Source organism: Rhinolophus sinicus, linkage group LG06, assembly GCF_036562045.2.
Source record: "Rhinolophus sinicus isolate RSC01 linkage group LG06, ASM3656204v1, whole genome shotgun sequence".
NCBI classification, from domain to species: Eukaryota; Metazoa; Chordata; class Mammalia; order Chiroptera; family Rhinolophidae; genus Rhinolophus; species Rhinolophus sinicus.
In genome coordinates, this window is record NC_133756.1 from 125,377,323 (window position 1) to 125,401,507 (window position 24,185).

Below are 24,185 nucleotides of genomic sequence, written 5' to 3' on the forward strand. Positions count from 1 at the left end.
TGGTGTTCCTTTTCAGCCTCACCATGTCCTGTGTTCTTACGGGGGGAGGAGAACCAGAATCCCTGCATGACAACAGGGAAAGACATGAAGCCTACTATAGGTGTCCTGTTTAGAGAGATAATTTTTTTATATCTTGGATCAATTCACAATATAAGATTCAGGATGGGTGAGAGATATACCTTTCTTTTGTAAAGAGAAGGGGTGATGGGAAAGGGCAACAGGCATAGTGGTACACCCCAAAGGTGCATCCTTAGATCAATTTTAGGCTAAAGTACATGTGGAAGTCAAGGATCCCCTTAAATTGATCCCCTCAAACTGTCCATGCCTGCATAACCCTGGCAACCCCAGGTTAAAGACCACTATCTTAAAGCACAGTCCTGATCACCAACTTGCTGGTTTAAAGATGGAGGGGGCAACATGACTAGGAATGTAGGCAGTTTTAAAAAGCTGACAGAAGCCCCTGGCTGACAGCCATCAAGGAAATGGGGACCAGTGAGCCCTCCAAATACAAGGAACTGAATTCTGTTAACAAACTGAGTGACCTTGGAAGATTTATCCCCAGAGTCTCCAGAAAGGAATGCAGTCCCTCCAACACATTGATTTCAGCCTCTGTGAGACTTTGCACAGAGAAGCCAGTTGAGCCATACTGCACCTGGGCCTGACCTGCAGAGCTAGAACTAGGAGATAACCGGTGGGTAGGGTTTGAAGCCTGGTTTGTGGTAATTTGCTCTGGCAGCAATAGAAAATGAATACACCACACTACGATTATTTGACTTTATCATATTCTACGACATAGGCCCCACCATTTTATGACTTTTGATCAGGTTTTTACTTCCTGTCTTTTTAAAGTTAGACTCTATAGTCTGCTAATATAATTATTCCCTTATAAGTATCCTCAGCTCTCTTGTTCTTTCCTTGTATTGCGGTGTTGCTCAGACTTGTCTGGGTATAGCACCAGAACCACCTGAAGGGCTTGTTAAAACCCTTTGGTGGGCCCTACTTTCAGAGTTTCTGATTCGGGGGGGGCAGCCGTGAGGCCTGAGAATTTAAATTTCTTACCAGTTTTCAATAATTCTGCTGCTGCTGGTCAGGAGACCACACACTGAGAACCCTGCTCTGCTCCAGTCACCCTGACTGAACTCCAGTCTGGCTTTTCTGCACCTGCAACCAAGCAGCTGGATGCTGCTCAAGAGAAATTACTGACTGGATTGCCTGCTTTCATTTAAATTTGTAATTACAGACCTCAAATAGGCCCTCCACTGCCTAGTTCTCTTTTCACATTTCCCTAGTAAAGTCTATCTTTCTCCACATTCTGTCTGTCCTCTCTTCTGAAAGCTCGCATATCTGTTCTCCCCTTAGTATCAACAGATAACCTCATCTCCCACACGTCAGTGAGGAACTAGAAGACAGGAGAAGGGAATTCCCGCATCTTCCCACTAACTAGGCTCTAACTCTGTTCTTTCCTCCTGTTCAGTGGGAGGACAGATCTCGGCTCATCACAGCCAACCTCTCCTCCTATGCTCTGCCTCCCGTTGCGCTCACCTCTCCAAGAACTCTGCTTCTTCAATCCCCCCCTTTTTCCTGTGCTATTGGTTGTGCAATCTAGATTCTTCCTTGTATCTCCATTTTTAACCCTCTCTTGACACTGTATTCTCTTCCAGCCACCATCCCATCTCTCCGTTCCCATTCACAGTAAAAATTATTGAAAATGTTGTTGACTTCCCGTGTTTCTATCTCCTCACTTCACATTCATTCTTTTAAAATATGTGTGGGAGGTATATTTATTTACCGAATAAATACTACATCGGATACTTGAGTATTGTTCGGTGGTCCCCACTCTCAGGAGATAGTGGACAAATTCCTAAATATGGAATTTATAGCTAGCAATGAGTGCTGTGCGGAAAACGGAGGAATGGGGTAGTTTTCATGATTCATAAAGACATGCAAGAAATAGGCACTGAGTGCCCATAATGCACCAGGAGTAGTTGTAGGCACTGAGCACACATCAGTGAAGAAAGCAGATGAAGGTACCTGTCTGCATGGAGTTTACATTTTAGTGGGAGAATATAAAAAATAAGCTGAGACAACATAAAGTAAAAAATGTATATTAGTGATACATGATATAAAAAAATATAAAGCAGAGAGAGTCAGGGACTGTATGTAGGGGGACTGTAGTTTTAAATAAGGTGGGCAGATAAGGTCCCAATGAGAAGCTGCATTTGAATAAAAACCTGAGGAAGGATAAGAAGTTAGCTGGGCAGAAATCTGGGGGAAGAACATTCCAGACAGAGAAAATAGCAGGAGACAAGACCTCAGGGCAAGAACATTCCTGGCAGGTTTGCGTAACCACAAGAAACTTCAAGAAATAAGAAGCAGGCCAGTCTGCCTGGAGCTAGATGAGCAGAGGGAATGACCAAGGGTAGGAGATGAACCCCAGGTCATCAAGAGTCTAGATGGCGTAGGGCAGAAGATAACTTTTTCTGTAAAGTTCCAGATAGTAAATATTTTAAGCTTTGTAGGCTATATCTGGTCTCTACTGCATATTCTTCCTCTTATTTTTTATTTAAAACAACTCTTTAAAATTGTAAATGTTTTCTTTTTGACAGTACATGGATCTGACCCACCTTAGTTTGCTACCCTGTGGGATCTTGAGGCTGTGATAAACATTTTGGTTTTACTCTCGGCGAGAGAAGCATTGGAGGATCTTGAGCAAAGAAGTGAGAGGACTGCTCATGTTTTAAAAGGAGCTCCCCGCCATTGTGTGGAGAACAAACTGAAGCGGGTGTATGTGAAGGAGGAAGCAGGGACACTAGAGTTTAGGTCATTAGACAACCAGTTCAGATTGTGGTAAAATAAACTACCCTGTAACTTAGAGGCTTAAACAACAAACTTTTGTTATCACTCGTGGTTCTGTGGGCCATGAGTAATTTGGACCGAGTGCAGGAGGGCTAGCAATTTCTGCTGGGCCTGGAACGTCCACTATGTGTTCACAAAGAGTTGGGGGCTGGTTGTGATGGCAACACTGGGGTCATATTCTCGCAGTTTGGTTCTTTCCGTTGGCTGAAGGCCTCGGTTCACCTCCATGTGGTCTCTAGTCTCTTCTCTCCCTCTTTATGTGGCCTCTCCAACTGGTTAGCCAGACTTTTTACATGGCAGCTCAAAGCTTCTAAAAGCACACAAAGGGAAGTTGCCAGGCCTTCTGACGGCTTAGGCTCATCACTGGCATGCATCAGTTCTCACGTTTAAAGTAGGGTATAGGGCCAACCCAGATTCAGGGGGAGGGACCACTTAAGGATGTGAATACAGAAGCTATTAGCCATTCAAATAGTTCACTGGAGGCCTGCAAGTGACAGTGCAACACCACTGAATTGAAAGCTATTTCAGTAATTGAGGCAAGACATGATGGTGGTTTGAACTAAGGTGTTAACAATAGAGATTGTGAAAATTCACTGGCTTCTGGATGTGTTTTGAAGGTAAAGTTGAGGGGATTTGCTGATAGCCTTGTATGTGTGAGACAGAAGAGTCCAGAGTAATTCTGAGGTTTCAGATTGAGCACCTGGAAGATTGCCATTGACTGAGAAGCCGAAGAATGAGGGAGGGGCAGGTTTAGGGGGATTATCAGGAGTTGTGATTTGGAATTTTAAGTTTGAGATTTCTATTGGACACACAAATGGAGCTATCACAGAGCCGCTGAATACACAGGTTTGGAGAGGCCCAGTATGGATATATTATTTGCACGTTGTCAGTGTGTAGATGATATGTAAAGCTGTGAGGCAGGATAACATCACCAAGATAGTTTGAAAACAAGGAAGGGAAATTTTCAAGTGCCAGAAACCAACAAGGAGCCCAGAGCTAATACAGTAGGCAGAACTGGAAGCTGGAGCAGAATAGGTCTTAGTCTTGAGGATGGCATTTTAGTGTCGACATGGCAACAGGAGATGAGACTTTGGCCTTGATATGATTTGGAGCTGGAATAAAGTATAAAAGAGTCCACTAAAAGTATAGCAGAGTGAATGAAAATAGGTACTCCATGGAGAAATTCCAGAACAGTGTGGACGAGTAGACGTTTCTAAAACCTTGCAGAGAGAAACAAGTTTTCTATGAAGGCTCAAAGGTCAGAATGCCTCTGAATGCTCAGCTTTCTCATGGAAAGCTAGGAGGCAATGGCAAAATGCCTTCCAAATACTGAGGAAAAAATAATTTTCAACTTAGAATTCTAATCTTACCAAGCTATCAAGTGAGAATAGAAAAAAATATTTTCAGACATGCAAGGTCTCAAAAAATGTTAACTTCCAATGCACTCTTGGGACATAATGGGAGACTTTGCTCCATTAAAACACAGAGTAAGCCAAGAAGTAGAAAGAATGGGAACCAAGAGACCAGGTCTTCATCACAAAAGAGAGGAAATCTCCAAATGATGGTACATGGAGAATCCAAGATGACGATGATGCTGCAGCCGTAGAAGAAAACCAGTTCATACTGGCGAAGTCAGAAGGCTCCAGAGGAGACTTCATCAAGTAGATGGAATAGATAGAGTGCCTAATGTGAATAAATGTACCTGAGAGGAGATTTACACAGCTGGTGGAAAGTTTGAAGATACATTACGATAGAACATAGAAAAACTAAGCAAATACAAAGTTAGACTTTTTTTAAAGGGAAAACAAAACTAAAAATAAAAGTTGCCAATTGATCATATGAAGAAACGTACATGTTAAAATCAAAATTCAGTAGTTCACTGAGTAAGGGCCACGAGTGGTAAGTACTTCTTAGTTTTTATACACTGAAATTTCCCCACCGCCCAATACTCTTGAATAATAATTTGGCTGAATGTAAATTTCTTTCATTCCTAAGACTTTTGATTCAATTCTGGGAAAAAAAAGAACTCAGTAATTTTCTCTTTCAATATTGTTTTTTCTACCATTTCTTTTATTTCTCTTTCTCTGGAACTCCTATTATATAAATATTTAAACCTTTTAATATGTTCTCCATGTTTTTAACTGCTGTTTCTTTTTGTTCATTCTGAGTTCCTCAGTTCTCTCTTCCAGTTGTCTAATTTACTCTTTGAACGTATTTAGTCTAGGGTTTCTCCCATTTATGGTCTTTTAGATTCAATTAGGGTATTTTTCATTTCAAGGATTTCTAATTGGTTATTGTTCATATTGTTTCATTTCAGTCTAGTTTTGCTTAATAATCTCCTTTTGAAATGGAAGATGTGCATTCATTTCTGAACATTTTCAACCTACTATTTTAAAGTTTTTTTATAAGTTTCCAGAGGAAGTTTGAGAACATTTCTGATCTGATTGTTAATTTCAAGGGGTATCTTTCTCACCAGTAGGTTCTTTCAGACGTTTTGGAATTCTGGTTTGCAAATTCTTTGTGAGTGAGAACATATTTGTTTTGTTTAATTTCTCTCTTTCTTACTTTCCTCTCACCCCTTCTCAGGATGCCTCTGTCGGGCCCTCTGGGCCTCAACCTAGAGCCAGAGCTTTGGATCATGATTCTCCATCCCAGGGTATTAGGGATATGACAGATCTAGTCACGGGCCAGTAGGCAGCTTTACACTTCCTGGTAGCAAGATGTTCTCTGTTCCACCCCCACCTGGGCTCTAATAAAGCCAGGTCCACAGATTGACAGCTGTTTTCTTCAGCTTCTTTTCAACCACATTGTGGGGAGCATATTTTACCCCCACGGGACTTGAACTTTTGCACAGCTGCCAGCGTCCAGCTTCCAGACTTAGAGCACACAAGTTTTCGTCTTCAGCTCCACTGATCTTTCTTTGTTTCTATTCCATTTTTGGTTCATGAAGATAAGTAAGAGTCCAGTTGTGTGTTTTTTTAAATCATTTTTATGTTTTAAATGTCATGGCTGGCTATGTGTTTGAAACAAAGGGGTTTTTGGAGACATAAACTCACTTCCTTGTGTTGACGTCAACCTCCTCACACCTGCTTTTCCCCCCACCCCTCTGTTGAAGCCACCAAGTCAAAGTCACTGGCGATCTCTAGGTTACCAAACCCAAAGGGCATTTCTCTGTCCTAACTGCTCTTGACTCTTCGGCAGCTTTTGACATACTGCTCTGTTCTGAAAATATCACTCTCTGGCTACACAGCATTTTCCTGGATCTCGTTCTTATTATCCTTTGCAGCTCAATAGATCAGCAATGTTGAGATATTCCTTTGTCTTCTGGCATTCATTGTTGCTGATGAGTAGCTTGCTAATGTTTGTCAGTCTTTTGTAGGTAGCTGGTCTCTTTCCATAGGTTGCTTTCAAGATTTTTGTTTCTGATATTTGATTTCTCCAATTTTACCAAGCTGTCGAGGTATGAATTTACTTGTACTTTGCTCAGTATCTTGTGGCCTGCACCTGAAGGATAACGTGAGTTCAGGTCCCACATTGGTGTAGAAACAGGCTTGGGGTTCCAATTTATTACAGATGATTCTTTTCCTCCCTGTGACCCCGGCCAATGGCAGCCTTGTTCTTTCCCCAGGCTGGTAAGCAGAGTTTTCTATCCCGTGGGGAGTAGACGGGACCTTTGTTTCAACTTCAGGTCTTGTCAGGGCTCAAGGCCTCATCTTTTGTTGTCTCATCAACATTAAAATCCCTTCTTAATACCTATCCTGTTTTAGCTTTGGATTCTGCTCACTATGCTAGTTTTGGGTTCCCTTTTGATTTCTGGCACCTCGGAATTTCCCTTTCTTGCTTTCAATCCCCTATATGTCTTCAGAAAAAAAAAAAAAAAAGAAGTATCCAGCATTTCTCTTTGTGTGAATGGTGAGTCTGGCTTCCGTTCTGTCAGCTTGCCTTATTTTAAGACACTATTGTGGAACTCAAAGCCAAGGATTTGACTCTTTCCCCTCACTGGGCTCTTTTGAGTCCTCTTTCCTGTACAACTAAGATAGCCTAAATTGAGTTTCAGTCAATTGAATCCAATTTTAATACAGTGGGGTTTGGGAATTTCTGGCCTTCAAGACAAAGTTCAAGTTCCCCAAACATTCTGACCCAAGATATGTTCCTAACTCTATTTCCTAGTATCCTCTCTAACACATCCAATGTTTTTAACAAACCAGAGTTCCTGCTCTTGTCTCTGTGCCCCTGAGCTTTCTCACTTCCATGACCTAGAACGTGATGCTCCCTTTTACCCGTGATAGTTTTGCCATTACTGCAGGCCAATCCAACCTGTCTTTCAAAATTCAGCTCAGTTGATGTTCCTGTGAAGCCTGGCTAATCTTTTCAGCCTAAAGTTGTCTGTGCTTCCTCTGGATTTCTGTGACTGAGAGAGGCGGCTGGGCGGCAAAGGACTGAATCTGCAGATTGACATCAAGACCTGATTCTGCTACACCTTAGCCATCTCTTTTTACCTCCCCGATCTTCAGTTTTTCTTACAGAAAACAGAGATGGAAATATCTACCCCTACAGAGTTCAAGTTTCTTTTATCCCTCTTTTGGTTTTGAGTGACAGAGAACTCAACCCAAAATGGCTTCTGACAAAAGGGCATTTATTGGTTTATAGAGGGGCAGAGATGGTTTCGGGCATGGCTGATTTTAAAGTTCAAATGATGATATCAGGACTCTCTTCTCTCAGCTCTGCCGTTTGCTTTGTCACCCTCAGACTCAGATTCAAAGAGTGGTTAGATAGCTGGCAGCAGTTCTAGAACCATGTTTTTCACTGCTTTGTGCTTCAAGTTCAGCGGTTTTTGTGCTTCAAATCCAGGACACAAGTGTGAGAACCTCTTTCTCAGAAGTCCTGCTATATTCGCGTTGTTCTCATTGGGTCAGGTACCCATTCCTGAAGTGGTCCCTATGGCCAGGAGCATTTGAGGTTTGGATTGGCTGGGGCCCAGGAGACTTGTCCTACTTCAGACCCTGGGGTGCAGCCCTGGCAGCAGCACATGACATGGGAGTGAATGGGTGGTGGCTCCGCAGGGAGAAGTTAACCTTTCACTGAAGTCATGGATAAGTCAGCTCTAGCTTTCTTCCATAGTGGGTGGGTGAGATAAATAATTTCAGAAAGATGTGTCCTCGCTTTGATTGATTTGTTGACTTGGCCAACTTAAGGCTCTTCAGAGAAACGAAAAGTCCTTCTAGTTTATTTATTCGTTTATTTTATTTCTGGTTACTTTTTCTCCTTCTGCCCTCATTATAAGGGGGTGGGCTTCAGGAAAGTGCAGACTGAATGAAAGAATTTCCCAAAGGCACTGATCAGCAGGGCAGGTTTGAGGCTCCCCACTTAAAGCATGAGCTTCCAGGAAGTTTTGAGTTTAATTAAAGTAACTCAATATCAAATCTAGTGGACCAGTCGGCAGCCCGGCCCAGTAAATCTGTTCTCCCGTATTTGGTGGTTATGCTCATTTCCTTAGATTTCCTATCTGAACATGGAAGCTGGAGTTACTGGTACCATACTGGAGTTTGGGAAATGAGCTCTTAAAAGAGGGAATGAAGGACCCAGATCACCTCTTGAAATAGGCTGCAGGTGGCCCCTGCTTCAGAGTTGGACAGAAGCTGCGTTGTGGCTGATTTTGCAATAAACACACTAACTCTTTGCAGCCATAAGTGTTAAGTAGGAAAGGTGATGAGGCCTAACATATAACATATTGGGGCTGTAGGGACCCTGCAGTTTTCAATCTGCCTTCTCTTAAGTTGTAGCAATGATGCTGTTCCAGGAACCTGGGCCCTAGCAGGGCAGAAACAACAGGGACACTTTTTTAGGTAAGGAAAGGTCCATGATTACAGGTATTCTGAACATGGACATAAACACTTGACTAAATTGCAGAGTCATTGTTGGAAAGTGTTTCAGTTCCTGTACTTCAAAGACAATTAATTGCTAGATGGTGGGGGAGTGGGAAAGAGAATTCCCCAAAGGCATTGTTAGCAGGTCAAGAGTCACCAAAGGAAAATCTGAGCTGGGTGGGCCCACAGCACCCAGCCTGGTGTTTGGGAGGTTGGGCAGCAAAGCTGGGTATTGCTTAAAAGGAACTCCCTGTTCACTATCTTCACTTCCTGGACTGTGCCAGTCAGTGCACACTCATTTCTGGAAGGATATCCCTTGACTTCCAGGTTCTGACCTTGCCTTCCCTCGTGTCTCTGTCTTTTCCCCAGTGGGTATCTTATCTGTCTTCCTGACACTGGCTTCCTCTTGGGGCCTCAGCAATGCGCTCACCACTTTTTGGGTAATGTTCTCCTTGCCTGAACGTGCCCTTTGGTCTCTCTTCCCCATAGGTAGCCGCAGGTGCTCTGCCAAGGGACTTGTAGCAACAGGGCCTCATAAAAAGAGGCTGGACTTGGAAGCCACACCGAGGTGAGTTCAAATCCTTGCTCTGCCATTTATTAACAGGGTGAGCTTGAGCAAGTTATTTCATCTCTTTGAGGATCCTCATTTGTAAAATGAGGATAACTGATCTTATTGGGTTTCTATCAGGATTTGAGAAGATAAAGGACTTAGGACAGCAAACAGGTTGCCCCTTTGTTAATGGCAGCTCTTATTAAGAGTGACGAGCAGGCTGGAGAAGACACATCACACAAACAGGACCTTGCCACCTCACCAGTGATAGCATCTGACCAATAGAATCAGACGTTACCCTGGCGGAAAAATCCTGTGTAGATGGAGCCTCCACTTCCTCATTTGTAACCTGCTCTAATGTTTCACAGTCTGTTAGTCAGAACATTGTCCTTAATATCTAACCTGTGTTCCTCCTGCTACAATGTGTCATATCACACTTATTTTAAAATACTGTAACACACAAATAGGCCCATGAAAATGAGCAGATTTTTCTCTGAGTCAGAGGCATTCACAGGCTTTAGGATTACTCTTCTTGTCTTCAAGAAACCAGGAAATGTTTATTGTATGACCACTGCAAACAGGGGCTGTGCTGGGCTGTGCTGGGAAGGTCCAGAAATGTGTAAAAAGACTCTCGAGACTCATGTCTTTCTTGGACCAGCAGTCTCAGTCTCTCTCTCTCTCATTTTTTTCAGTTGTAAGTGGATGACTGATTCCTAATTTATAAACCCTAGGAACACAGCAAAGGAGTTTAGTAGGACTAATCGCATTCGTGGTCCATCACTGATATACAACATGCTTTGGCAAGTATTGAAATGAAAACTGTGTGTTGGCCGTCACAACTGAAGGATGTGACACTAGCCAGCTCCATGCAACAGATCATTTCATTCAACTCTGCAGGTGCATTTTGCTGCTCATCCTTCTTGCTTGGCTCTTACTATGAATCACATCTTTTCGGCTACATGGCCCAGAATCTGAGTATCTAAGAAGCTCTTGTGGGAGAAATATGCTTGTCCTGCCTGGCAGCACAGGGCCGATGTCTCAGCTTTCACATACATCCCCTCTATGGACATGCTCCAAGCCTATGGGCTGAGGTTGCAATGGCAGCCCGTAGACCAGGGACATCCTGTAGATGTGTTCTGTTTGGCCACACAGTGTTTTGTTTTTAAATTTGAATTGGTTGCCCTAATCTAAAACTTGATGGATTCACACGATCCAGGTTACTGGCTTTTCTTGAAAAAAGGGACGATCTGGCAATGCTGAAGTTGCATTTCCTCACAGTAGCATCACCTAGGGCTGAGTGGAGGTGATCCCTGTAGATGGTATCACCGTTTCCAACTGCCGCACTCTCACTCACTTTCGTTCATGTATAGAAACTGTCTGGGTCCTGAAGGCATCTGAACTGGGGACTCTCAGCCTGTGAAATCCCCTTTGGTCACTGATAGAGAGCACAGTGGCTAGCAATCTTTTCCTTCGGGCTCTCTAACTTCTCTTTCTCCACAGAAATCAGTGTTTGTGAGTCCTGCAGATGTGCCTTCCCTGAGTTTATATTTAATGCCACAGTTGAAGACATGTCATGTAACCTGTGGGTTCTTACATAAGGATCAAGGGGATGAATCCTATGAAATTTGCCTCTTTGCACTGTTTCTAGGTTCTTTAAAATCCAGGGGGCTTCTGTGTGTGCAGTGGAACACTCGCTACAACTTCCAGTATAACTGGTGCTCAGTTTATCAAATGTATTTATATACCTGATAAACAAAACTTAGAAAATAAAAATTTCTTAAACTGTATTTTTACGTTTAAATCCTGATTATAAATTTTACTTATTTTGGGTGAAAATAACAGAAAGCCCTGAATCAAATGGCTTCAACAGTACAGAAATGTCTGATCTCACATACCACGAAGCCCTGGGGTGGGGTGCGCTTTTGTCCCAGTGCACCCGGCTGCAGTTTCACATCATTCTGCTTCTCTTGGCTGTGCCCTGCTCCGTGTATTGGCAGCACCTTCAGGCTTGTAGCAATGTGGCAACTACGATAGTATCGTATTCAGATGCAACAATTCAGAGGAGGAAGTGGGACTCTTATTTCTCTTTTTTGGGGACTGTGGAAACCTCTTCCGGAAGCCCCACAGTGGACTTTTACTGACATCTCATTGGCCAGAGTTGTGTCACTTACCCATTCCTAAACCAATCACCTGCAAGGAGAATGAGACTGCCAGCTGGCTTTTACTAATTGTCCCAGAGTGGAATGATATTGGGGTGTCCACCATACTGATCACTACATAATTTAATTAAATTCCCTTAAACAATCCAAGTTATAATCATAAATCCAATAAGACTGATTCCTTGAACATTTCCAACATCCTAACACACCAAACAGCAGACAGAATCACGAAAATAAAATAGTCACAAAGGCTATAGCCACATTTAAATATAATTTACAAATAATAAAACCATGGATTTAATTTCTTTCTCATTGCCTCTATACTTATTCTTGTAGGTAATATTTATTTGGATACTTTTCTAGGGTTATAGTAATTTTGTTAGACCCCAAGTTAAAATACCATCTCATGCTGGCCAACGTAGGTCATTTATTTTAGGTTATTGACGTAGGTCAGGGTTATTTATAATTGATTCTTGGCTGGAGCAGGGGATTTGGTGGCACCTTATAAACCTGAGCTGGCATGCATCAGGCTGCTCACCCCCTTTATCACAGCTTTATTGAGATAAAATTCCATCTCATACAATTCACCATTTAAAGTATACAATTCAATGGTTTTTGGTATATTCACAGAGTTGTGCCACCAGCACTACAATTAATTTTGGAACACTTTCATCACTCCAGTGAGAAACCCATTAGCAGTCATTCTGCATTTTCCCTTTCCTCTAAGCCCTAGACAACCACTAATCTACTTTCTGTCTGTATGGATTTACCTATTTTGGACATTTCATACAAATGGATCATATTCTATATGGAGACTGAACCTCTTTTATCATTAAACTTTATTTGCTCCATCAGTGCCTATACCTTTCATAGGGGATTTCCTGAAATCATGTATTTTTAAACTTTTGCTTGGGTATTATTAAATAACTGATTGTACTGTCTTTGTTAAATATCGACCCAGTTGTTTGGAATGATTGGAAATATAAACATGCCTTATATATTGGGCATTCACTCCCTTCCTTTCTTCCTCCATGCCTTCCTTCTTTCCTTCCCTCCTTCCACAAATAAGCATTGAGCACATTCTCTGTATCAGGTATTGTGCCAGGCGCTGGGGATACAACTATGAACACGCAGGGAGGCCCTTCCCCGCCAGGACTTACAGTTGGGTGGAGGTCCTGTCCCGTCTGCTGATGACATGAGGAGGAAAGGCCATGTGGGTGCTGCTGAGTTCCCATTCCTGAACTGTTCACTGGGCCCCAGGTAGCTCCCTGCTCCTTCCCACATTGCCAATCTTTCCCCATCTCTCCTACCACCTAACCCTTGACATACTTTCTTCAGGTATCTAATTATCCTCATTTATGCAAACTTTTCCAAACATGTTTAATTACCTTATTATCACAACAACTCATGAAATATGTATCACATTTGTTTTATTATCAAGTTTTATTTGATTGCAAAAATAAACTGTCCATTTATTTCATACTTATACTGAGATTCTTCCAAAAAAGGATTAAAATTAAAGCAGAACACGGGTCATTTATAAATAGCCAAGGTATAGATAATAACAGCTAACTGGAAAATCTGTCTTACAGTTGAGCACTAATTTACCTTGGACCAAAAAAAGAATGCAAATAAATCGGCATCTATGAAGAGACTTCTGAATGGTGATAGATGACTCAAATAAAGATTATGAACGGGATTATAAATCATAGATTTGGTGAGGGGTTACAAATTAAGGAAGTATATAGTAGACTAAGGAAATATATTACTAGAGCAAAAATAATTTAGAATTGGATAAAAATGGGAAGTTTTAATGAAAACTGATGGACTTGAAACATAGTCTTCCCGGTCTGTCACCTGGAAACAACTTTACTCACTTCTAAATGTTGATTTGCACACTGAACATCCAGATTTTGGATTCTTCTATGCTCCTTAAAAAGAAACCAGGGCTTTTTGAAGCATAGCCAATTCCATGTCTTGGAACATGGAAAAATCAGGAGGGGTTTGTAACATCCAAGAAAAGGATACTTGCAAAAATATTTGAAATAGTGCTCATCGGACAATGAAGCCAATATAACAGGGTTCTCACTGGCCATGTGATTCTTTTGAGCATCAGAAAAGAATAATTACAGTTAATTATAACATTTGTAAAATCCATGTCTCAAAGTGAAAAGTTTTGAAGAAGTATATGAAAAAGTAATTATAATACAAAAGTAGGATAAATACAATAAAATATATTTAAATTCTTGTTAATTTTCAAAGTAGGTGTTAATATTTTTGGCTGCTTTGTTTCTTCTGTTAGGTACATTTTTGTGTATAAAGTATAAATATATATTTATCTCTGTGTAATGAGGGAAGAGTATATACAAGGAAATATAAGTAAGCCAAAAAGTTATGTGAAAGCAAGGATTGTACCAAGAGCAGGAAAAATGATTTAACACAATGGTCACATAATAACGTAAAAAGAGGGACTGATAATGTGTTCCAGGATGATGCACTAATCAATTGTCATACAGAAAGAAAGCCAACCCAGTAGATTCAATCCTTTGTTTGCTGGAAGCTGAAATCTTTGGATGATTCTGCTAGTATATTAAAGATTAGCTGATGGGAGAGATGGGGAAAGATTGGCAATGTGGGAAGGAGCAGGAAGCTACCTGGGGCTCGGTGAATAGTTCAGGAATGGGAACTCAGCAGCACCCACATGGCCTTGCCACCTCATGTCATCAGCAGATGGGACCAGAACTCCACCCAACTGTAAGTCCTGGCGGGGAAGGGCCTACCTGAAAGTTCATTGTTGAATCCCCAGTGCCTGGCACAATACCTGATACGGAGAAGGTGCTCAATGCTTATTTGTGGAAGGAAGAAAGGAAGGAGGGAAGGATGGACGAAAAAACAATTTTAAAAAATTTTTTATTGGGAAATATTGGGGAACAGTGTGTTTCTCCAGGGCCCGTCAGCTCCAAGTCATTATTCTTTAATCTAGTTGTGGAGGGTGCAGCTCAGCTCCAAGTCCCATTGCCGTTTTCAATCTTCAGTTGCGGGGTTCCCAGCCCACCATCCCATGTGGGAATTGAACTGGCAACGTTGTGGTTAAGAGCTTGTGCTCCAACCAACTGAGCCATCTGGCCGCCCCAAACAATTTTTTTGGATGTTGTTGATTTCCCCCATCTTTATTGAGGTATAATTAACAAAAAAATGTTATATATATTCAAGATGTATGACTTGATGTTTTGATATACATTGTGAAATAATTGCCACAATCAAGCTAATTAGCATATCGATCACCTCACACTGTTACCATTGTGGGTTTTTGTTTATTCTTTTGTGGTGAGAACACCTAACACCTACCCTCTTGGCAAATTTCAAATATACAATAGTCTGTTAACTATATTTACATTGCTGTATATTAGATGCCCAGAGCTTATGCATCTTGCAAAACTGAAACTTTGTACCTTTGACCATCTCCCTATTTCCCCCTCCTGTAGCCCCTGGCTACCACCAATCTACTCTTTGCTTCTGTGATTCACATATAAGTGAGATCTAGCGGTATTTGTCATTCTGTGTTTGGCTTATTTCACTTAGCATAAAGTCCTCCAGGTTCATCCACGTTGCTACAAACATCAAGATTTCCTTTTTGATAAAGGCTGAATAATATTGCATTCTCTATATACTGGGGGTCAGGGTAGCTACAATTGAAGCTTTCCTTACCATTCCCAGGTCAAGTAGGCTAAAATTTTATTCATTAGAGATTAATTTACAGTCATAGGTAACACATATATAAAACACTCAAGGACTGGCTGAAGGTAGAGAAGCATTGGTCATTCAAACCTAATTGTGGACTGCTTTAACTCAGATTGCTTTCCTACACTCAGGAGAAAGGGAGTTTTGATGGAGAGCGTGGAAGGAAAGGATTAAGAACTAATTCAGGAACGAGGGGCGCTATGAAGGGAGAATGAGGTTGAGAGGGTTGCTAGGCGTTAGGGCGACTTTGGACCTCTCTGGCTGGACTTTCTTAGCCTTTTTCATAAACTCCTTTTTAAGCCATGCCTTAAATCTTGGTGTTTGCTGGGATTCTACCTTTGTCTCATCTTACTTTCTACTTTCTCTAGCTGATCTCATACACTTATCTACTTGTATGTCACACCTGGGCTGGACATTACCCATAGCCCTCCTGCCACACTCTTGTGTTTGACCGCAGGAATTCCTGTGTACAAATCAGACCCTTTTTCAGGATCTGCCTCCCACCCTTGGGCTTGGAGCTTTGCCTTGGTCCATTTTCCTGATTTCTGCACCACTGCTTTTCTACCAGATTCTCCTCCACTCTGTCTAGTCAAAGAGTCTGTCTGGTTTTTGGATTCAATATCTCCTAAAAAACACATGTTTGATCACCTTTCTGATTGTAAAGACCAAGGTTCCTTAGCCTATGATTCTGACACCAATTCTGATGTGTGGGTTTTTCCTTACACCAAGCAATTTTCCAACACCAGCCTGTGTCTATTCTGACAGTATTTACCCAGAGAGCATCAGCTCCCACAAATTAAGGGCTCAGTCCCCACAGGACTGCCCTGACTTCAGGTGCCTATCTCAAGTCTAAGCACCTGTCCATCTGACCAACTGGCTAAAAATCAGAGGTTCCTACAACCAACTCTTTGGGTTCAATTGATTTGCTAGAGTGGCTCACAGAACTCAGGAAACCAGTTTACTTACAGATTACTGGTTTATTAGAAAGGATATTAAAGTATATGAATGGAAAGCCAGATGAAGAGATACATAGGATGAGGTCCTGAACACAGGGGCTTCTGTTTGCATGGAGTTTGGGGCCTGGCACACAGATGTGTTCAGGTTCACCAACCTGGAAGCTCTAAACCCAGTCCTTTTCTGGTTTTATTTATGGAGGTTTCATTACATAGGGATGATTGATTAAATCATTGGCCATTGGTGATTGAAGTCAACCTCCAGCCCCTCTCTGCTCCAGAGGTCAGAGCGAAAGTTTCAGACCTCTAATCAATCTGTTAGTTCCTCTGGCTACCAGCCCCACCCTTAGGTACTTTCCAAAAGTTACCTTATTAACATAACAAAAGACACCTTTATCTTCTCACCACCTAGGAAATTCCAAGGGTTTAGGGAGCTTTGTGCCAGAAGAAAAAGACCAAACATATATTTCTTATTATAAATCACAATGTCACATAGCCAAAACACCATGTGTGTTCCTACTTCTCTTTCATCTCCCACATGCTTCTCCCCCCCACACTTCTGCACACACTACTACCTTTTTCTGAAATGCCTTTCCTTCTACAACTGCCTGTGAACTTTCACTAATTCTTAAGATTCCATCTCCACTTCCTCCGTGATGGATTTTTATGCATTCAGATCTGGCCTTGGTCTCAGTAAAAGATCATTAACCCAGGATTTTCTGTATAACATTGGGTTCAGCCTAAACTCCAGGTAGTGACGTCTGAGAAGGCTTTCAGAGTTAGCCCTGTCCCACAGTTCTTATAATTAAGAGACCAGATTTTGCTGCTTTTGCACCTTGAGCAAACCACCCAACCCTAAGGCCCCAGAGGTCTGTCCTTGTTGGCAGAACTCTATTATTATTATCCTCCTTCTTGTTCATCACCACTGCCCCTCCCATTTGGATGGGCTATAGTGATTATGCTTTCTCAGCTGTTATCTTATTTCTTCCTCACAATAACCCGACACTGTGAAGCAGAGAAGGCTTTGGTCTTTACCAGTTGAGGAGACTGTAATTTCACCTGACTGAGGGCCTGGGGGTAATTCTGGCTCCCTGTGGCTCAGTTTAAATCCTGGGACTGGCTTATGAAACTTCCCATGGCACCAGAAGCTTCCTCTCATCCCCAGGAAAGCTGTGGGGTAATGGCAGCTGTTGAGTGGCCAGTGGCCCAGACATCACTCCCACATCTGCCAACTTCACGCACAGTTATTCAGCATTTCTGCTTCTTGCTGCCAGATCTTTGGGGAAGATAAGAGCTCTCTAGAGCTAACCCGCAGGCCCGGTGTTCCTGTCTTCTTAGGATTCAGAGTTCTGACTTCTCTAATTTCTCCTCCCACCTCAGCACTCCTGCCATTGTTCTCCACACTCCTGTCACACTGGCCTTCACTTGGGTTTCTTGACTACACCATGGTCTGCCTAGGCTGTTCTTTCTGTCTGGAAGGTTCTTCCCTCACTTTTTGCCCAGTTAACTGCAGCTTATCTTTCAGGACTCAGACCCATTGTCACTTCTCATTTGCAGGCTTTCCTGTCCCCAAAGGAGCAGCATGTTCACCTGCATGCATTCTCCTATCAGCCCATACTTTTCCTTTGTAGCACTTAGAAAAAAAAAAAAGACAGAAGGGTCTGTAACATGGTCCAAGGGGAGGGAATGCCATTTATTTGTAATACTTAGAAAGCCACGAGTAAGTGTTAGCCATGACTGAGCTAGTCCTGAATGAAGGAATACAGTCCATTCAACCAAAAGGAATTTTGAAAGATTTCAAGTCCTTCATCTGTACCTTTCAAACACAATGGAACTATGTAGTCACCCATGAGACCTCGGAATTCCCCCTTTCCCATCGTCTGCCTTCACAGTCTACAGCTGCTTTTCTTCTCAGCAACTGTCCTTTTCCCCAGAAAACTGCACGATGAGACAACTAAAGAGTTAACAGGAGCTAGTTTGTAAGCTACTAAGAATGAGCTTAAAAATTAACCACTTGGCTCTGATTTCCCTGGCTAGCACTGCACCTGCAAACTGACAAGCACCTTACATCCATCATAGGTAGGAACGGAACAGTCCCAATCACAATGGCAACCCCCTGCAAGCTAACAAATGCCTATCATAGGTGGGAACAGAACAGTTCCCGAAAGAAGCCAGTTGTAACAGCAACCCCCTGCAAGCTGACATCCATCACAGACGGGAACAAGACAAGACAATTGGAACGGGGCAGCCCCCCTGCAAGCTGACAAGCACCCTACATCCTGCATAGGAAAATATAAAACTCCAGCGCTCCTTCTCATCGGGGCAGCCATCTTCTCTAGACACTGCCACCGCCGTCCTCGCTGCCCAACTTTCAATAAACTTTTTCTTGCTTTCCTACTTTTCAGAGTCTCACGAATTCTTTCATGTTCTGTGAATACCAAGGGGTAATTATAAACCAACACACTGCATTATGGTCTCCTTTCCCTCTTCTTTTCTTCCTGATTCTCCATTACAAAAAATAAAAACAAACAAACAAAAAATCTCAAACACTGGTCTGGAAAGGTAGGACTCTCATTGGAAGGCAGGGGAGAGGAAGAGTCTGAGTAAGGCTAAGACAGAATCTTCTATGGTGGGAAGGAGAAGGAAATGTTATCTTGGGAACATTATCTTGTCACTGTTGTTTGGTTACCCAATTACCCAAGACTACATAACAAACTGCCCAAAACTTAATGGCATAAAACAGCAGCCATTTTATTATTTTTATTTATTTATTTATTTTATAAGTAATTGATTTTCTACTTCTTTCCTCCTTTCTTCCCCCCCCCCCCCCTCCAGTTCAAGCTGTTGTTTCTCAGTCTAGCTGTGTAGGACACAGCTCCCTGGCCCATGCTGGTATTATGAGCCTTGCGTTCCCCCTCCCCACCCCCCACCCTTCCCCCTTTCCGCTTTCCCCTCCCCCCCAGGCAGTCGGTCATCGGTCTTAGGTGGGCCGCTCATGATAGCATCCATTTTATTATGCTCATGATTCAGTAAGTGGCAAGTTTGGGCAGGGCACAGAAGGGATGGCTTATCTTTCTTTCCCAATGTCTGGGGCTTCAGCAGGGTTGGCTCAAATGACTGGAGAGGGCAGGGACAGCTTGACTGGGGTAATATGTCTGGAGTTTCGGTTCTTCTCCATGTAGTATCTGCTGGGACTAGAATGTCCAACGTGGTTTCTTCACTCATATGTCTGATGTCTGGGTTGGAATGATTGAAACAGCTGGGGTCTGGCCAGCATTGTTCTCTCTCTCTTCACGTGGCCTTTCCATGTGAGTTTAGCTTCTCACAGCATGGCAGCAAGGTTCCAAGAGTGAGAATCCCAAGAAATCTGGGTGAAAATTATAAAGCTTTTTATGATCTGGCCTTAGAAATCCCAGGCTGTCACGCCTGCCACATGTCATTAAATCCAGCTCATATGCAAAAAGAGGGGAATTAGACTTCACTTTTTGATATAATGTGCAGTATGGATCTATAGAGAAAGACAGAGTTAATGGCAGCTGCCATTTTAGAGATTATCTACCACAATCCTCACCCCCCTCCCTGCTACCACAATTCATGTATGTTTCATGGAATTCTCATGAAGTCCAGAATCTCATCAAAATCAGGTTCAGGTGGATGAGGCTCCTTGATTGCAGCTCTTCTTCATCTGAAGAACTGTGAATTAAAGAGACAAGTTATTTGTCCCTTTCCTGCCTGTATTGGGGGTCAATTACCAGGTTTGATGATTCACCAGGAGGACTTACAGGACTCAGCATATAGCCATATTCATGTCTGAGATTTATTACAACAAAAGGATAATCAAAAAGCAAAATCAGCAAAGAGAAACGATACATAGGGGCAAAGTCTGGAGAAAACCAGGTGAAGCTTCCAGAGTCCTCTCTCAGTGGATTTACACAAGACATGCTTAATTTCTCCTAAAATGAGTTGTGAAAACGCCTGTGAAATGTTGCCAACCAGGGTTTTTAATTAATGGCTAGTTATGTAGGCAGTCTCAGCCTGGCATGTACCCAAATTGCAGACTCCTAGAAGGAAGACAGGTGTTCAACGTAAACCATATTACTTGTAGAAACAGTTTAGGCACAGAGAGCGAGCTTACCAGTTCATGGTGGAAATCTTCCTGAAATCTAGGTTGCCAGTTGCCAGTCAAAGGCCAATCCTATAAGTAGAACTTGCTAAGGATAAGCATCAGGATTGCTACGTTAACTTTTTGTTTTTATGTACTGGCCAACATGTCTTGGTAATACAGGGACAGAATAACGACAATAAACGCTCCCATGTAAAAAGTGGAGGGGAGAGGGATGAGAGGCATATAGCTGTCACTGGTCCATAGCAAGTCTGAAATCTATCCAGGCACATGTTTCTAGTTCCTTGGCTAAGGCCCGGCCCTGCTGCCTGGGAGTGTTTCTTGGCTCTTCCCCATGGGCTCTTGGCTTTGCACTCAGTCATTCTTCCTTTTCCATAAGAAATGCCCTATGTTTGCAAATGAGTGGCTTTTTCAGCCTACTTCTTGTTCACATAAAGCTGGGTGTCCCGAGGCTTCTTTTCATTTTGAACTATTTCTGTTATTTTTAGTCCCAGTTGGTAGCACTTCTACTAATACAATTCTCTTAACACCACTGTGGGTTTTCTGTTAATTGTATTTATGTTCGTTCTATTATATAAAAGCCACATCCTAAAATATCCTAAAGACAATCCCCTTTCTTCCTTGGGCTAAGAATCAAGATACTTTGAGATAATGCTCTTAAAAGTCTTAGAGCCTTTAGTCTAATTGGGAGTATCCATGAAGTAGACCCTTGAATCTTACATCTGTTTCCGTGCTGAAAAAACTCTTGAAATAATTTTTACCCAGAGGCCATATTTTACTTGAAGAGTGCTGAATTTAATCTTTGCTTAGTCTATATCTTGTTTTGAGAGTTTTAAACTGAGAGAGACTGGGGGTTAGAAACAGTTTCATTTTTGCACCTAGCAAATCTTGACTTGTACGTATATAGTTAGTCCCTTTAAATTCTGCTTGAAAATTGAACAATTGCTTCTTTAGTTCAACTCCCTTTTTGTATTTTGTCTCAGACAAATAGAAGAAGCCAATGGAAATTTCAACATTCTGATTGGAAACTCCTTAGCCGCATCACAGATCATTAAGTATCCTTTATATTTTTCATTAGATACCTTTTCCAATTGTAATGTTACCCCAGGCAACATTGTTGTCAAGCTTTCTGCCACTATATAACATGGTCATCTTTTATCCAACTGTATTAATTTGCTAGGTGCCATAATAAGGTGCTCCAAACTGGGAGGCTTAAACAACAGAGCTGGGTGACTCAGACAACAGAAATTTATTGTCTCACAGTTCTGGAGGCTAGAAGTCTAAGATCAAGGTGTTAGTAGGGTTGATTCCTTCTAATCTGTTCCATGACTCTCTTAGCTTCTGGTGGATTGCTGGCAATCTTTGGTATTCCTTGGCTTGAAGACCCAATACCTTGATCTCTGTCTTTATGTTCACATGTCTTTTTCCCTGTGTATATGTTTTATGTGTAAATTTCCCCTTTTATAAGGACATGAGTCATATCGAATTAGGGCCCATTCCAATGACTTCATTTTAACTGGGTTACCTCTGTAAAGACTCTATCTCCAAATATGATCACATTCTGAGGTACTGGGGGTTAGGATTTAAACAAATAAAAATTGGGGGAGACAATTCAATTCATAACACTAACCTTCAATTGCAATTCTGTCACTGTCTTTCAAGCCTTCACTTACGGCCACTTTAGCTCCTGCCCAAAGTGCACTGTCCAAAGCCAATAGCACATATATTTTGTTAACCGTATCTAACTTCACCAATGTCAGTATCAGTTAAAGGCTGATCAGGGAAGCAGCACCACTGTGGAATACAGAATTTATTATAGGGATTATATACATCATAACCGCAGAAGAAGCTAAGGAAGGAAAGGTCTGAAAGGAGATGGCTGGAGGATCAGAGAAAAGTGATTAATCAGGAATCACAAAGAAAGCTGGTGAAAAAGTCTGTGGAAGGCTGTTACTTCTGCATCCAGTAATGGGCCTGAAATTGATAGGTCATTATGTCTAGCACTCAGGAAGAAAAGTTGGATTGAATTGGGGGAGAACGAAGACAAACTAGAATCCACGAGGGCAAACTGGAACCCATGAGGACAAATGGAACCCCTAACTATCTCTCATGTTGATGAGGCAGATAGTCTGCAGAGGAAGTTGACGCCCTTTCTGTGGAACTACATATGTGCCTGTCCTCTGGGCTCAGAGAAGATGAAATAGGAAACGTGATGGGAGCTGGAGGAACTGGGGTCCGGCTGCTGCTCTGCATCGACAATGTGTGCCAGCAGATCAGTAACAAGTTTAGAGTCTGCAGCTGACACCTGGCACCTATATCAATCATTAGAGCACAGTGTGGCCTCACTTGCTCCTTCCAAATCTTAACACAAATTTCTCTTGTGGCCAAATCTTAACACAAATTTCTTTTATTCTGGAGCCGGACTTGGAAGGAAAATCTGGGAAACTAAATTCCAGTTTAGCTAAACTGACACAGTACAAAACCGCCACAAGTCAAACATCAGTAGTTGCCAGATACCGTGCCATGATGCTGTGTCTCATATATATTATTTTTTCATTTAAGCCTGATAGCAGTTTTGTAAGATAAATATAAGCACCCCCATTTTACAAATGAGGAAATGAAGCCTCGTATTTGCTCATAGTAGGGCAAAATGGCGGAGGCTGGATCCTGCCCTACGTCTGTGTGATAGCCAGCTTCCACGATGGCCCCAGTGATTATTGCCTACTGGTGTTCATGCTCTTTTTTACGTTCTCCTCCCACATTAACTAGGTCTGACCTGAGTGATCAGTAGAATATTGCAGAAATGATGGTGAGTGACTTTCAAAGCTGGATCATAAAAGACATTGCAGCTTCTACCTTTCCCTTTTTAGGATTACTTGCTGTGGAGAAAGCCTGCTGACATGCTGTAGGACACTCAGGAAGCCTGTGGACAGACCCACATAGGAAGAAACTGAGGCCTTTCGTGAATAAGTTCACCTGGGTGAATTATCTTGGAAGAGGATTCTCCAGCACCAGCCTAGCCTTCAGCTGACTACAGCCCCATGTCCTGACCGAAATCTCTCAAGAGACCTCAAGCTAGAACGATACAGCTAAGTGGCTTCTAAACTTTGGACCCACAGAAAATGAGATAATGTTGATTACTGTTAAAGCTGTTAAATTTGGGGATAATTGGTTACAGGGACCGATAAGTAATATAATCTGTTAGGTTTCAAAGCACAGCTCTTTCCATGACATCATTCTGCTTTAAATTTTGTTTGACTATGAGAATGGGGATTGTGGAAGAACTAGGAATTTGGAAGTTCAGAGTATCCTGGTTATGTGATTAAAAAAAAAAAAAAAAAAAAGCTTTGAAATATCTGGTGCTCCCAGGCAGAGAGAGAAGGAGGAGTGTCATCTAGTGGTTAAGCTGAACCTTGAGAATTAGGAGGGTTTCTTTTTTGTCACTACTCAGGGGAAGCTGAGTTGGCATGAAGAAATTAGAGGTTTTATCACTCGCTTCTGCTGACTATCAGACTTGGGTTGGAGTTGAGAAAGATAAATGATAGGAACTGCATTGTCACAGGCAAGCGAGGAACCCACAGTCCTTTCCTTCGCCCCCTCCCTTCAACTGGGCCTCCCTCTCTGCCCCACGATGCTCCCTTTGGGCTCACATTCAGGAAGGACCTTCCTTTTCTGCTCTTTCCTAATCACTTTTCATTATGACACCCTTTTCCTTTTTTATAAAGTACATATGTGTGCATTTAGGAACATACACTAGGAAAACAAAACCAAACTTTATCTGAGAGCCATCTCCTTTCGAAAACTCTTAGTATTTATTCTTCTCTCCACATTGTTCAGATTTGGTCTTGGATCAGAGAGGCAAGGCATTGTGCCTGGTGACCCAATCAGGTTGGAGTCAGCCAGCAATAATTATTATCCTAGAATGCAAGCACCAGA

The 24,185-nt window shown here is 42.2% G+C and overlaps 1 long non-coding RNA gene across 1 annotated transcript; it reads left to right on the plus strand.

Moving 5' to 3' along the window:
* Positions 1–3,335: 3,335 nt before the first annotated feature.
* On the plus strand, positions 3,336–23,322 carry LOC141572449 (uncharacterized). Its single transcript, XR_012497806.1, has 3 exons — positions 3,336–3,473; positions 9,213–9,291; positions 23,120–23,322. It is a non-coding gene; the product is annotated as an uncharacterized LOC141572449 (long non-coding RNA).
* The last annotated feature ends 863 nt before the right edge of the window (positions 23,323–24,185 follow it).